General features: G+C 41.4%; 1 long non-coding RNA gene across 1 annotated transcript; it reads left to right on the top strand.

Moving 5' to 3' along the window:
* The first annotated feature begins 458 nt into the window (after positions 1 to 458).
* Positions 459 to 11,218, top strand: LOC116530145. Its single transcript, XR_004259850.1, has 3 exons — positions 459 to 836; positions 3,745 to 3,750; positions 11,208 to 11,218. It is a non-coding gene; the product is annotated as an uncharacterized LOC116530145 (long non-coding RNA).
* Positions 11,219 to 14,087: the final 2,869 nt, after the last annotated feature.

Raw genomic sequence — 14,087 nt, forward strand, 5'->3', positions numbered from 1 at the left:
GAGTTACCCTTGCATGAACAAGAGATAAAGGTAAAATGAGAAGATGTAACAAATATCTAGTCAGAATTCCAGAGTACTAATAGAAAGAATGAGAGGTAATATTTGAAGAAATTGTGCCTGAGAACTTTCTGAAACTGATGAAAGATATTAATCTGCAGGTATAGAAAATGAAACTCTTACATACTGAGATAAATAAAAGGAAAAACATACTTAAACAAGTTATAGTGGAACTGCAGAATCCTGAAGACCAAGAGAAGACCAAAAGTTAGATCACCAACAAAGTAATGGCAGAGTTACAGCATATTTCACATCAGCAATGGAAGCCAGAATAAAGAAAGTAAGTACCAACCTAGAATTCTACACCCAGCAAAAGTATCCTTTAAGAAAGGACATGAGATAAACACACATACAAAAAACTAAACCAGACAGTCATCAAAACATTTCTAAAGCATATTTTTTTCATAAAGCTATATTTATTCAATTTAAATGACAACCTTTATTCTGAGATTATATTCTTCCTAATTTTAGGGGCTAAAATATATTTTCTTTCACATAATGATGCTATAGCAGATAGTTATTTGTTTTGTTTGTTTTTATTTTGTGTCCTCAGCTGGCAAAATTAAAAGCCAGAAACTAAGGCCTCAATTTTTTTTTAAATACAAATCTACTGGTGCTTCAAAATCAGAGCTTAGGAACCATAGCCTAGGTAAAGGCCAATCTTCTTGTTGCATATTTCACAGTATTGAATTCTTTCTTGGTGAGTTCCCCATACAAGTTATGAAGCAGGATAAAAGTCAGTCTTATATTAAGTCAGTGTACATATGGCCTTAATTTCAGTCGCTAATGTATTTTTGTTGTATACCATGGTTACAGCATGTTTTATTAAAACAAATTATATTAGTACCTATCTATAGAGGACTAATTTAAAAATTATAATGCAATTTCTATGATGTCATTACTTTTATAAGATTAGCCTGTGTCACATGTGTGCGCAATATTGGTTCAATGGAGAAACAGAGGAGGCCACTTTTCTGGGTCAGGGTTTCAGTGGTACCATAGATGGCTGCCAGTGTCAATGTACACTTTGGCCCATTTATCTTTATAAATAATACCATATAGCTTTGATATTTATATACATTTAAATTGAGAAGAAATATGCATTACAAGAAAGCATTGGGGGTTTCATGTGTCAGAAATAATTCCATATTTCATAATTATTTTTGTGTCGTTAGCTACCCTTGATAAAGAACAATTCCATGTAAATGTCCAAACTGGAACAATATTTTATAAAACCTTAAAGAGATCGTTGGAAATTGTAGTGTGTCAAACAAATAAAATCAATTAATCTCCATTTCTTCAAAGTGTCGAAAACGTAAGAGTAGCTGGACATTGCTTTTTATAATCGGTTTCAGAGAAAACACAGGAATAATGATCAATGGCATTTTGGAGCAGATAAAACTACTGAGTTTTATGTTTGAGTCTATCATTCTGTGATTTGCTATAAAAGTATTCCTATTACCTGTTCTTGACAATATTAGTTATATATTCATTTGATATGAGCATTTATATTAAACCTCAAAATTACCTGTGGTAGTATCCAAAATGCATGGCAGAAACCCCTAAAAGCAACTTATGTTTTCCCCTTAATTAAGATAACATTTAGCCACGTTAATAACTATTGAAATGAGAACTTCAGATTTTCAAGACCAGTAGGGTGCCTTGTAGTCAACATGCATAGGCTGGAGCATCTGACCAAGTTACAATGCAGTTATCAATGCTTAGTTCTTCCTGGCTTTCTTCAGTTACTGAGCCCTCGTAGACTTGTTTATATCCATGGTTATTTTAAAATAAATTTAAGAAGGCAGGATTGAGATTATTGAGCCCATAAGAGCATGGATCAGGTATCCATTGGTTCAGGATTGCAGGCCTGCTGTTTTAATTGCTGACTTCACAAACATCTCTGAAGAGGGCTTATCCAAAGTTGGCTTTTGGATTTTAGCCAGTTTTGTAGCTACAAAGTATGGCAGGACACTCTGCACAAAGATGTCCTTGCTCCTATGCTCCTCATGGAGGCACCGAGGGAAGAAATCTACAAAAGTCTTCCTTGCAGAATAGATGGTCAACGGAGGGACGGGACCTGCTGCCAGATGAGTGGTTCAGAATCGCCCCTTTAGAGCTTTCCACCAAAGCATATTCTTTAAGAAGGAAAATGAAACTAGAAGAAATGTCGGAGATAGAAGAAGAAAAGATGAGCAAAGAATTTAGTAAGCATGGTATATCTAAAGTTTGTTCTTTTTTTTTTTTTTTGAGACGGAGCTTCACTCTTGTTACCCAGGCTGGAGTGCAGTGGCATGATCTCGGCTCACTGCAAACTCCACCTCCTGGGTTCAGGCAATTCTCCTGCCTCAGCTTCCCGAGTAGCTGGGACTACAGGTGTGTGCCACCATGCCCAGCTAATTTTTGTATTTTTAGTAGAGATGGGGTTTCACCATGTTGACCAGGGTGGTCTCCATCTTTTGACCTCGTGATCCACCCGCCTTGGCCTCCCAAAGTGCTAGGATTATAGGGGTGAGCCACTTGGCCCGGCCTAAAGTTTGTTCTACATAAAATACAAAGTTCTATCTGTGAGGCCTTAGTTCAGGTTCTTCCCCAAGCACACCCCAAGACAAGTATTTAGATACAAACCCTTTATTTGGGAAGTGATGCCAGGAAGCATCAATAGGGGAGTCAAGTGTCTTAGTCTTGAGACAGGAAGCCAGCAATATGTGTAAGACCTGTCCCCTGAAGCTGCTGGTGACTTCCAGGCTCAACTGGGGACATACAGCAGGTCACTCAATAGCATCTGTGGTAGGACTGGAATCCAAAATGTGTAACACTCAAATGGTAAACGAAATAGGGTTTCAGTTGAGAAGTGGTGATCAGAGTTAAATGTTCTGAAGTATTATTCAAAAAAATATTAAAATTTAGGCTGTCGTAACAAAGTACCATAGACTGGGTAGTTTACAAACAACACATATTTATTTCTCACTTTTCTGAAAGCTGGAAGTTTAAGATTACAGGACCAGCGTGGCCAGATTCTGGTGGGGGCCCACTTCTGGATGGAAGACAGCTGACTTCTGGTTGTACCTAATGTGGCAGAGAGCAGAGAGAAGGAGAGTGTTCTTGTGTCTTTTTATAAGGACACTAATTCTATTCACCTAATCATCTCCCAAAGGCCCAACTTGCTAATAGCATCACACTGGGAGTTGGGATCTCAACATACAAATTTCAGAGAGATACACAAACATTTGGTCCATAACAGAAAGGAAGAAAAGAGAAGGTGCATCAGTGAGCAGGTAACTGCTTGCTGTCGACAACAGGGGTCAACCCCACTGGGAATTCTCCGAAAATCTGTGTGTTGAACATTTCAGAATTTTCTCACCAAAGAGTGGGGAAGTTGGGGCATTTATCTACCATCTGCTGTTTCTTATTGACTAAGCATTGCCTTTTGGTGTCAGCTTTTCTGGCCTGCAGAATATGCTCCTGCAGTCAGTGAAAGCCCTCAGAAGAGACATGCAGGTACTTGACACAGGCAACCATCAATGTGTGTAAGAACTGTCCACTGAAGCTGCTTGTGACTTCCAGGCTCAACTGGGGAGATATAGCAGGGCACTCAACAGGGTCTGTGGCAGGACTGGAATCCAAAATGTATAGCACTAAAATATTAAACATCAACAGGAATTCATTTGAGAAATGGGTGATCAGAGTAATGTTCTAAAGTATTAAAGGAGAAATGTTAAGATATTAGTGTAACACTTTATCGAAGTAAATGTGCAAGGTAAAATTTCAGTTTCCACTAAAAGAATAGAAACAGGTTGTATAACTTCTAAATCAGTTAAGAGGGGCAGGGGAAAGGGTACAAAAAGCAAAGCAAACAATAAAGAGAAGTATCGGATTGATCTGGGTGCAGGTTACAGGTGGTAAGTAGACCCATAAGACAGAAACTGTGGGAGTGGCGCCTAGGCATGCGCACTTTTCACAAGCTCTTCAGTGATTCTTACACATCCTATAGTTTAGGAAACACTTGAATGTAGCCAGAGCAATATTTAAAATAGCTTCCTGGAAAATTTTCATGAGAAATAAACATGTGGCAGCGGCAGTCTTTGGTTTCAATAAGGACCTGATTGTGGCAGCTTTAAAATGCAAATTCTTTAAACCTCCTTCCATCAAGAGTTGTGTCTTAGTCTGTTTGTGCTGCTATTAGAAAAATATCTGAGCCTGGGTAATGTATGAAGAGCAGAAATTTATTTCTCACAGTTTGGGAGGCTGGGAAGCCTAAGGCCAGGGCACCAGCAGGTTTGGTGTGTGGTGAGGGCTCTGTTTCTGCTTCCGAGGTGGGGCCGTGTTGCTGTATCCTCCCGACGGGATGAATGCTGTGTCCTTGTGCAGTGGAAGAGTGCATGCCCGTTCCTCAAGCCCTTTTGTAAGGGTCATAATCTCAGCCACAAGGGCTCTGCCCACATGACTTAACCTTCTGAAAGCTCCGCTTCTTAATACTGTCTCGCTGGATTTTAGGTTCCAACGTATAAATTTCAGGGGATATATTAAGACCATAGCAAGGTGGGACCTATCTTCTCCCTTTAAATCTGGATGGATTGCTTTGACCAATAGAGTGTGGAAGAAATGTTAAATTGTGATCAAGACCAAGTCATAAAAAGTCATAAAACTTCTATCTTTTCCTTGGGGAATCTTTGCTCTTGGAACCATAAGATGCCCAGGTTAGACATTCAATTACTCTGAGGCCACCATACTGGGAAAGGCACATGTAGTCATCCGGTTGATAGTCCATGACAGTCTGATCTGAGCCCACTTTTAGCTTTTCCAGCTCAGTGACACACATGGGAATGAAGAAGCCCTCTTGGAGGTGATTCCTCCAGCACTCTGGCTGTAGCTTCCAGCTTAGATTATCTGAGGACCCAGACACTGAGAATCAAAGAGAAACTGTCTCTACTATGCCCTGCCTGAACTCCTGGCCTGCAAAATCTGTGTGCAGAGTCGAATTGTGTTTTATGCCATGAAATGTCAGATGATTTGTTAAGCATCAGCGTATAACCAGAACGCCTGAATTAAAAATCAGTCAACCATACAAAGAATGTCTCTGTGCTGCTGTACCTCCATGCCTCCAAAGCCCAACCCAAAAGCTACTGGTGCCCCTGCCTGTATGAGAGACAGGGAAGAGATCTGAATCAATGCAGTAGAGAGGAAACGAAGCTCAGGAAAAGCAGGAACAACTAGGGGTTTGAAGCCGGAGCTTGAGGAAAGGTCCTTGCACAGAGTTGGTGTCTCTCTGTGTTGGTGTGTTATGCCCATAACCATCTGTACCTCACATACATGGTCTTCACTTACGACCATGCCTGGAATCCAACCAAATAGACACTATCCTCCTCTGAAATGCCAAGATCTGCAGGAGACTGAGTCCTGCAGTTATTTACATTTTAATGTAATTCAATACTGTTTTCCCCCTGACACCTCAGAGAGCTGCTATTCTGGGAGGAATAAAAAATTTGATAGAAACAGGAGTGGAAATGTAGGTGGCGGTTCTATAGAACCCTTTGAAGAATAGGGCAGGGTGCCTCCTTCTCCCCACTTTTAAGTCTCCGACACTTTTAAGTCTCCTCTGACACTTTTAAATGTTTCCTTTTATTCCCCATCTCCCTTAGGACACTTGCCTCCTTCCTAGAAGAAAAGGAGTCTCGGATTTCAATTCCCCTTTCTTACAAACTCTAGTGGCTTTTTCTTCATTTGGATGTTGGAATTGCTCTCCCTTCCCTGCCCGGGATTCTGTTGCTCCGAGAATGAAGGCAGCACCAGCTGTGGTTCTATGGGCTGGGATGTGCTGTGGGCACTGCCCTTTCCATTTTCACTCCCTGACAGCCATGCTGCAGCTGCTCGAATTCATTCTCAAAAACACACTAGCCACAGCCAGGGGCTAGTCGCTTTCTTCCAAAGACTCCAGTCTGACATAAAGAAAACCTATTTCTTCTAGTAGCATTACTTTGACTTACTTTTTTTCTGGAATTACCCAGAGATGATATTAAAACAACCCTTCTTTGCTTCGAGGCTTACTTTCACTGAAAGAATCATCACGAGTGGACAGGTGGCTCACGCGTATAGTCCCAACTATACCAGACACTGAGGGTCAGAAGGATCACTTGAGCCCAGGAGTTCCAGGCTTCAGTGAGCTATGATTGCACCTGTGAATAGCAGCTGAACCATAGTCTGGGAGACATAGAGAGACCCATCTTTGAAAAAAGAAAAAAAAAAAAAAGAAATGAAGAAAAGAGTTCTTATGTTAGCTGAGATTAGCTTTCTCTGGAGCTGCCTAGCACATAGAGTGCTGATGATAAATGGATCCATTCTGATCCCCATTCCCTTCCCCGATGGAAGGCAGGTGGGGAAGGAGGGAACAGGAGTTGGGTTTCAGGTAAGCATGCACTCAGGTATGAGAGGTACCTTTGCTTCCTGCCTTCATTGTGGCCCAGGTGAGCTGCCTGCTCCCTAATAGCGACGTATGATATCTGTGAGATGTAATCTAACAGCTAAGATTGGACTATAGATTGACAGATGGCGGCTGGTGGTGATTTTTCTAAACATCCTCTCTGACATTTCACATTACAAAAGATAGCATTTCCCTTTTATTTGATACTACTAAATGGGCCATTAACTTTGTGGCCAGTAGAGGAAGAAGGTGAAGATACTAGCTTGGAATTTAGGCAGCATGGATCTGAATCCCACGCCTGCTACTTACTGTGTAATATCGGGCTTGACTTAAACCTTTCCACGATGCTGTTTTCCCATCTATAAAATGGTTGCAGTAAGTAGGACCTACCACATAGAGACACTGTCAGGACTGAATGAGTTAATACACAGAAAGCACTTGCAACAGTACCTGAACATAGTAAATACTCAACAACTGTGAACTATGATTATTACAATTCATTTTCTTTTAATGAGTCATGAGCAGTTATCATCTAAAATTGACTTGTTGTGACCCAGTACTCCTCATTCTAAAGGGTGTAAAAACAAAGCCCCATTTTACGATACTGGGAGTTCAATCAGCATCCACAGCACTCCCTGTCTTGGTATTGAGAACTCACCTGGCCAGGTATGGTAACTTGGACAGCAAGGGGATTTCTTCAGAATTAAGACTTCAGATTTCACCTGGGTTGGGCAGCTCCTGTTTTGAGCAACGCTTTTCTTAATCCCCTTGTTTCCAAATGTCTTCTCATGAAAATCAGGGCCATTATTATTTTCCTTGTGGATTTTGAATAACTCATAGTTCTTGGGCAGCCTTGACGCTTTCACAGCCTCTTATACTTTAGGATGGAAGATTGCTCAGTCTTCCATCTCTTGGATAAACAGCCCTGTCACGCCTGGGCTATGTTTCTTCCGGCACACTAATCAGAGACGAAGGTACTCTAATTGAACATGGATGGTCAGTGCCGTCCTAGAAACAGGACAAAGCAGAGGTCTGTGGCCACCTTTGGTATGGTCTTATTTGTTTTAAGGACAAGTTGCTGTATCCTTTGGAAGAAGATTCCAGGTAATGAACACTAAAATACCCATAGAGACACAGATAGCACATTTTAAGTATGAAGACCAAACTTCAGCTGTGAACAATTGTTGGGGTGTGGGGAAGTAAATAGATGCCCAGAGCTGACCTTGGAGTAGCTTTTAACGTCTTTGAAAGTTACCATTAAGAAGAAATCTTCAAGAACATGAACCCTGTTTTGAAAACCATCTGGTCTATTCAAAAGTGTCCTTGCAAAGGAAGGAAATACAAAACTACCAATAGGCCAATGCCACACTAATAATTACTGCAGCCAAAATCCATCAATAGATGCTAAAACCAGAAGGTAAAAGTTTGAAGAGGAACAGGCTATTTTCATGATCTAAGTACCACATCCTAAGATATTTGCTAACTACAAGGAGGAAAAATAGTAACCACAGGGTGGAGAAACCAGACAGATAGCATCATATTCAACCGATCAAGGTTAATATCACCAGTGATACAACATTAACATCATACACCCCGATATCATGTACTGAGAGGAGCCCAGTATCACTTCTGTGGTGTTCTTGCAAAATAAAAAAAAAAAAATGCACAATTTACCCTCAGTCAGAGTAAACGTCAGATAGACCCAAATGGAAAGACATTTACAAGGTAACTGACCAGTGCTCTTTACAAGTTTCAGGGTCATGAAAGAAAAGGGAAGACTGAGTGACTGTCCCAGATTGGAGAGGAAATCAGGAGATACAGCTGAATGGAAAGTGGGGTCCTGGAGTCGGTTCTTGGCCAAAAGAAGGGCAGCAGTGGGGAAATCGGAGAAATCCAGATAAGGTCTGCAGCCAGCAGGATCACACCAGAGTTAAACTCCTGGTTTTGACACTCACACAACGGCTATGTTGATACGTTAATATTTGAGGAGTCTGGGTGAAGGGTAGATGGAAACCCTCTGAGCTATTTTTGCAGTTTTCTATAAGTCTAAAATAATTTCAAAATATGAAGTTAAAGAAAAAAGAATTTAGAAGTGTCCTTTTCAGCAGGAAGTCTCCAAATATAGAGAATTGTTTTGGCAAGTTTAATTGGCCTGGCAGATAGGAAGCCATAAACTTGCTTTTTTGTAAAAAGGAATTATGATACAGAACTATTCGAAACAGATTCTTCCTATCTTAATGGAATAATTGAAATACCAAAAAAATAAAAAATAAAAAAATCAAAGCTTGCCCTGTTGACAAAATATACCATTGATATTACGAAAGTAAACATTCACTAGCATATTATAAAACGTGATTATGAGTATGTGGAAAAGAAATTTATATTTGTCCAGCTGACATCTTTTCATAGCAGATCCTAAATCCTGACTTTTAAAAGCATTGTAGAAAACCTAGTGATGTTTTTCTTTGGTTAACGCTGTCTTTGTTATCAAATTTGGCATTATAGGTGAGAAAAAAAAATAAAAGAAATATATATCTTTTAAAGAAATTAAAAATAAGGCTGCCTTAACTCCAGAGAGAAAAATAAACAAAGGCTCATACAGCCTGATTAAGAAGTTTTAAGAGTCACTAAGGTACTGACATTGAGGAGACTGGTACGGGTGTGTATTTTTATTTGAGAAACTCCTTTGCTTTCCACAGCATCGGTCCGGGGCTTTTCGGAGGCCACTTCTCTCCTCTGCTAACTTTCTCAGGAGAGCTGAGTACAGCCTATTACTTGGATCCTTATTAAACCAGAGCTCTCACAGGCTCCACATTCAAGATTGGTTAGGTGACAAATGCCAGGAAGAAAGACGGATCACCTGGAAGGATCCTGGATTCCTTGTGAATGCACTTCAGAGTTATCTGACCGTGACGATTCATAACCTATGTAAAAGTGACATTTTAATTAACACCTTTCATTTCCACCATGCCTTGTGGGCTTTGTAGCATTTCCTCATTTTATTTCATCAGCAATGGTGAACACTGAGTGCCTGCTAGGACTGGGACTTGGATTCTGCCCTTGAGTCACCGCCAGCCAAGCTGAGGTGTGGGGGGTATGCATGGGACTAAACCCCTCCATTAATTGAAAGGAAACCTAGAAATTGGGCACCACGGTAGGAAAGAGGTGCAGTTCGTTTAGGGTAGATGGAAAGATGTTCTGGGCTAAGTCAGAAGGCTGTTCTAGGCCTGCAGTGGAGAAATAGGTGGCAGGGGCAAGCCCTCAGCCAGAGAAGTGAATGGTAGTGACCGCTATGTCATGTTTTAAAGCAAGAACGTATAAAACCACATTTACAAAGGTTTTTTGAAATAATATGTAGAACCAGCCAACATTGGTGGAAAAAACTAAAGAAGACTAACTGGTGCCTGTTATTAATAAGATTAGCTGATAATTATTGAGAGGTTACTTAACCAGAACCCATGCTAAAGGCTTTGTGTGGATAATCACATTAATATAGTCCAGTATTCCTCAGAACATAAACTCAGGTTAGTTGATCGCAGAGCTGGGACTTTATTTTATTTTTCAGACGGAGTCTCCGTCTGTCACCCAGACTGGAGTGCAGTGGTGCGATCATGGCTCTCTGCAACCTCTGCCTCCCAGGTTCAAGCGATTCTTGTGCCTCAGCCTCCTGAGTAGCTGAGATTACAGGTGTGTGCCACCATGCCTGGCTAATTTTTTGTATTTTTAGTAGAGGTGGGGTTTCACCATGTTGGCTAGGCTTGTCTTGAACTTCTGACCTCAAGTGATCCACCCGCCTTGGCCTCCTAAAGTGCTGGGATTTACAGATGTGAGCCACCGCGCCTGGCCGGTCAGGACTTTAAACCAGTACTTCACATTCAAATAATTTTAATGGTAGTAATAGGAAGATAATAAGGGAGATGATTTGTACTAAACACCCACAACAGACAGGTGCTGTACCCAGTGCTTTGCAGCTCAGTGCTGTGCTCAATGCTTTGCCGTGACTTGTTGGGGGAATGATGGAGAAGAAATTAACCAGTCCTATGAATGCAGATGTCCTTGAAATATTTTGTCAGCTTATGAGCTGGAAGATAAGGCTGTGCTGCTAATGGATAAGGAAAGACCAAGAGGGCAGCTGGTGGCGAGCGAGAAGGGGCACTGTTTTGCTTTAAGTAAGCTGGGGACCACTTCCTTATCTTAGGGTGAAAACGATGGTGCACAGTAAAAGAAGAAAAAAGGGTCAGGCTCCTTAAATTTCATCTTAATAGTGCAAACTGCAATTTTTCAAGAGTATAATCGATTATTGGGTGGTCTTTAGTGAGTTTGGAATTATTAAGAATAAATAATCCTTTTTTTTTTTTTTTTTTAAGAGGGAATCTTGCTCTGTCTGTTGCCCAGGCTGGAATGCAGTGGTGTGATGTCAGCTCACTGCAACCTCCGCCTCCAGGGTTCAAGCAATTCTCCTGCCTCAGCCTCCTGGGTAATTGGGATTACAGGCATGAGCCACCACATCTGGCTAAATTTTGTATTTTTAGTAGATACGGGGTTTCACCATGTTGGCCAGGCTGGTCTCAAACTCCTGACCTCAGGTGATCCACCCGCCTTGGCCTCCCAAAGTGCTGGGATTACAGGCGTGAGTCACTGTGCCCAGCCAAATAATCCAATTTTTAAAAGTTGGGTAGGTTTTGCTTAGTAATATCCTTTATTTTCTGAAGTCTGATACAAAAGGCAGGAATTTTTGTTCATATTAAAAAGTCATCTGGAATAGTTTCAGAATTTTATGTCTCAAATCACTGCCTTTTATTTTTCTGATTAACTGTTTGAAAAGATACATGTTTAGCTATTCTTGTTCCTCATTATTGTTGGAGTTTTGGATGTAGAAATAGACATTCAAACAATGTAGGAGGCACAAAATGAGGAGTCTAAATCGCCTCATCCTACTGCTCAGAGACTGCTTTTAATCCTGGTGGTTATTCCCACTGCATTTAAATTGTTTATTTACCTCAGAAAGGACACATATTCTAATGCTTATTAAGAGCTTTATTGTGTACAAAATGGTATGGCATATTGTGTTACTTTTATGAAGAGGAAATGGCCCATAATACATTTCAGAAACAGATTTCACTGAAATTTTCAGCAGAGATCTCTAAAATGTTGATATTAAATGCAAAAGTTTGTTTTTAGTATATGCCACAACCATGAATGAATAACTTCATTCCATTACTAAGCAGTCATTAACCTTTTAAATTGATGGGGTATTAGAATGTTTAAAGAAATAAATTTGCTTTAAGCCCAGTCTTATCTGAATTCGTGAAGGTTATATTGTGGCATAAATGTATATATTATAAATGTTGGAGAAACAAAAAGTAAAAATAATATAAGAATGGATGACTTCCTGTTACATATAACATTACCAGTTTTTTGTTCTGGTATTTTTATTAAAGCAATCTTTAGTATTGTCTTCTCATACTTTTCAGACACATAGTTGAACTCAAATCAGAACATGATCTTCCGACTTTACGCTCATTAACAGTAAGGATTCAGACAGGTGTGGATTGCCTTGTTTATGCTGTGTGGCTCTGCATGTGAACCCTCTGGCTTACAGCTGCAACAGGGATTTTCATCCGCTTCCTCATTTGATTAATTAACCCAGGTCGGTCATTGTTTTAGCAGCCCCTGCACAGGCAGCCTCTCCGGCCTGACCAGCCAAGTCTCCACTAGAGCTTCTTTCATTTCACCCAGGGCGTCTGGGGAAGGTGTTGGACAGCAGTGTTCATAATTCCTTTGTCTAATTGCACGGGATCAGTGTGGTAAACTTTAAAAGGGTGTTTGCATCAAGAGTGGTATTTCGATTTGCCTTGCTAAATTATTTTCTCCTGTTGCTGACAGTATCCCAAATTTTATGAAATGCCATTATGTTCACAGAAAGGAGTGAGATGGGAGTGGGGAAGGGTTAACATAAGAGCAAACACTGCAGCCTATCTCTTAGCCCCTTACCCAGCCTACATGTCCATTAAGACCAGAATGCTACCTCCAATACGGTTCCTTCTGCTGTCTCACCGTGTCATAGCCCACGGCGACCACAGGTACTCTGACACAGAGAGCAGTCCTCTGCCTTCCATGGCACATCTTCCAAGAAAGGGAGAAGTCCTGGTTGGTCCTCTCCTCAACTCATCCAGGGTTGGCACAAAAGGCAGCTGGTGGGGGAGGGGCAGGGGTGCCTAAGCAAAGGGACTCCATCACTCTTCTTAGGGTAAGAGTCCTTAATCTGCAGTCCCTCATTCCCAAGGGGTAGAATTCTACCTTAATCTAATTTACTTTATAACCTAAACTCATTCTTCTGAGAAGGGTTCTATAGAATTCTTTAGCCTGGCAAAGGGGCCCCTGGGGCACAAAGGGTTAAGAACCTCTGGAAGGTGTCTTCATTCTTCCCTCCAGCTAGCAGTAATGGCCATTTCTGAGTGCTTTCAGCCCCCTCTTTACCTCCCCCCACCCCAATTCCAGACAGATATATAGTAAGGAATCAATCAAGACTCATATTTAAAAAATCTCTTTATTATTTATGGAATTTTACACAGCCTGAGGCATTTTTGATTGAGGGCATAAAAAGCGTGTGAAGAGATGAATCTTCATTGCCACTCCCAGCCCATTCAGTAACCCCTGCCACTGTGGCTGTTCATTTCAGAGTGGGCTGAGGTTCCACAGAGCAGCTGAAGAGCTGTGAATGGTGATTAATTGCAGTGATGTTAATCAGCATGTTACAGGAGGTAAGAGGGGATTCACACTTCTCCTTTTACTGCTTCAAACAAATGATCTAGATCTTTGCTATAGGAGCCACTGGACACATGGCTATTTCAACGGAAATTAATAACAAACAATTAAAAAAAATTCAAAATCAGTTCCTCAATCACACTAGCTACATATCCAGTGCTTGCCAGTCACATGTGGCTAGTGGCTGCCACATTGGAGAGCACAGACGCAGTACATTTCCATCCCTGCAAATAGCCACAGAGAGTGTGCTGCTAGTTCTCTACCTCGCTCACCTGCTGACTTCGGAGCCGAGCCTGGGCCTGTCTCTCTGGCTTCCTCCTTCCCCTGCCCCAGCCCCGCTTTTGCCTCCCAACCTCAGGCCTCTCTCCACCTCCCTCAGTCCACCAACATCCTTGTAATGAAAAGGTGTGTGTGATGGTGTTCCCACCGTGAATTCAGCTCCACTGTTTTGAAGTGGTTCAGCACATTAGCTATCTACCGCGCTGGCTGCCGTGCCCTTTGAATTAGGAAGGGCAGGCATAGCCTTTTCTTTTTTCTTTCTTTTTTTTTTTTTTTTGGTTCCAGTGGGGAAACAGGCTCAGGGGGCACCGTTATGTAACTAACTTGTCCAAGGTTGCACGTGGACAAAAGCATCTTCTGATTGCTGCTACACGCCTTTTTCTCATGGTTTGCGCCTTATAAACGTTCAGGACAGTCACGGTCTTAATTTAAAGACAGTTACGGTCAACATTTGCTGTGTGTCTCAGCAGGGTATCACTGTGGAAGTGCACGGGAGTGCAGCAGGGAGACCTCGAGAGCGTCTCGCTCTTCCGCCGCAGGCCACCGGCTTTGTTAGTTTCCT

Source organism: Sapajus apella, unplaced genomic scaffold (genome assembly GCF_009761245.1).
Source record: "Sapajus apella isolate SASKATOON/1434 unplaced genomic scaffold, GSC_monkey_1.0 scaffold65, whole genome shotgun sequence".
Classification (NCBI taxonomy): Eukaryota; Metazoa; Chordata; class Mammalia; order Primates; family Cebidae; genus Sapajus; species Sapajus apella.